Source organism: Meleagris gallopavo, chromosome Z (genome assembly GCF_000146605.3).
Source record: "Meleagris gallopavo isolate NT-WF06-2002-E0010 breed Aviagen turkey brand Nicholas breeding stock chromosome Z, Turkey_5.1, whole genome shotgun sequence".
Taxonomy (NCBI): domain Eukaryota; kingdom Metazoa; phylum Chordata; class Aves; order Galliformes; family Phasianidae; genus Meleagris; species Meleagris gallopavo.
Window position 1 is genome coordinate 11,106,575 of NC_015041.2, and position 2,472 is coordinate 11,109,046.

Consider the following 2,472-nt stretch of genomic DNA (forward strand, 5'->3'; position numbering starts at 1 on the left):
AAAACCAACAACACCCCAAAAGGTTAGATCTCAGAAATCCATCCTAATGAATGGGAAAGCCTTCTCCATTTGCTTCGCTATCTCTGTTTTTCACTCAGTCTGTAAATCACAGCAGAGAATAAAGCAAATATGGCAAAGCTGCTGTTTGTCAGGAAAAAGTAATGAGCAGAAAGAATTAGTGCTTTTCAGTCCTGAAATGACAGATAAAAGAAAAAAGAAAATAAGAAAAAGCAGTTTGGTTAAACTGCTTTTCCAAAGCAGGTCAGTTTTGTCATTCAGGTTTCCAAGAAACCCAGTGTTGGCAACACCCAGCAATAATGAATAACCGTCAAGCTGAAAACTAGTTTGTTCAGGATTTATTCTAGAACACCGGGTCTCTCCATCAGAATATTCTGCATAATCTATATACTCTACTATTCTGGTCACAAAGAAATGACCTGCATTTAAAAAAGCCAAACATAACATCAAAGTCCACATGTCAGTTCTTCAGGGGAGGGCTGAAGGTCAAGGTCAGCATGAACAGATTTGTATTTATATCATATCTAAATCTTTCACTCCTGATCTGCTCCAGAATGTAAAATAGAGAATGCTGTGGCCGATCACTGAGTTCTACTTAGTTGGGTTCATGATTTGTAATGTATCTGAAGTGCAACCTGTACCACCACACTGGGCAGATCCGTCTTTTGGCACTGTAACCAGTGCAGTTTAACCCAGCCAATGGCTGTACTCCACTGGTCAGTGACAACTGGAGATTCCTCCTTCTAGCAGAAATTCTGACATTATCTTCATAGCCATGTTCATACGATCAATTCATTTGAAATACATAGAGTAATATTTCTAGCTTTCAATTTAAGAAAGGGAATGAAAAAAACCCAACACATTGTCACTATAAGAAGTGAAAGAAGTAAACAAGAAAACAAAATAAAGAAACAAACCGGATATTTTCTCCATTACTTGGTTAGAAGTAAAATTGAAAATTATTTTTTAAAAATTATTTATGCTGCTTTTCCATTCTGAAACTTTTCTGGACAATGAAATAAGGACAGTCATTCTTAACAATGCTCTATGCCAAAGAGATGGCTATTCAGACTATTGTGATCCGACATTTCTTTTAAAGAAACACAAATTTATACCATCTCAGGACCTGGCCCTGGTAATGAGTTTGAGAGAGCATTTCCTTAAACATAGGATGACAGAGGTAAACCAGAATATAGCAGAATCATCACATTATAGAATCATAGAATGGCCTGGGTTGAAAAGGACCATAATGACCTTCCAGTTTCAATCTCACTTCCATGTGCAGGGTTGCCAGCCGCTAGAGCAGGCTGTCCAGGGCCACAGCTGACAAGACAGTACATTTTATGTTACTGATAAACTCCTTATTTTTGAGCAGCAGAAAATAGTAATAAATATATATAGCTACATGCATGCTCTATCGTGGCCTTTTGTCTTCATAGAAACTCTGATAATTTTCATCTGATTGTGGCACTTTTAATTTGCTCTGACTCACAAAACCCAGTCTTGAGTGCATTCCAAACTGCCAAAACACAAGTAATGCTGTATTCTAAAAACAGAAAGCACAAGTAAAATTTTATATCAAGTAATTGACATCAATTAACCTGATGATTGTGGATTTCTTTACAGCATTTGTTTTCAGCTTCATCAGATGCTGAATCATGTAATTGGACATATCTCTTTCCTACTTAGTATATTTGAAATTTAAGAATCTAAGTTTGATTTGTTTAATTAACCTAAGAGAGATACTTAAGATAGACTAGTTAATGTGAAACGACCCCCACTGTCAGAAACTACTTAGCTGTGTGTTTTACATGACACAATTTGTAGTGGGACGTAACTGGATAAAATGACTTGAGCTAAAAAATATTTGTGAGGCCTGAGCATATTCTTTGCTTCCTGAACTCAATGTAGGTAATAGTGCATTAAGAAAAACAAGCAAACAAACAAAAAACAAAACAAATATGTGAAAAAAAAGAGACCTTCAAAATTAGAACAGAAGAGTAATTTTTTTTGTTTGTTTCTGTCCTTGATTCCCCCACATGTACTGCATTCCCCTGGACACATAAAGCTTAAAACTTTGATTTTAAAAATACAATCAGAATTTTTTTATGTGATCATAATTCCCAGTACCTGGTGGTATAACAAAAAAGAGAGAAAGCCCCCTCAGCTACCCTATAACTTTGAATAAAAGCATGGCAATTGGCATCCCCCCCTCCTGCTGGAGGCGAAGATAGTTGATTAGACCGTGCCAAGGACTGCCTGAAATGCACTGGGGAAAAAACCTTGACCCCAAACTTTTAAGAACAGGTGTTTTAAAAGAAAATTAAGGACATGCAGAACATCTGAAAAACTGACTCCTCCTTCAGGGAGCTGACAGCAGATTTCTGGGTCTAATTTTAAGAAGCACCATCTTAGATAAATTATATTTTCAGACACAGCTTGCTTTTTGCAATT

The 2,472-nt window shown here is 36.5% G+C and overlaps 1 protein-coding gene across 1 annotated transcript in view; it reads right to left on the bottom strand.

Moving 5' to 3' along the window:
- FYB1 (FYN binding protein 1) overlaps positions 1-2,472 on the bottom strand; it is a 56,251-nt gene that overhangs the window by 20,662 nt on the left and 33,117 nt on the right. The window lies entirely within an intron of this gene.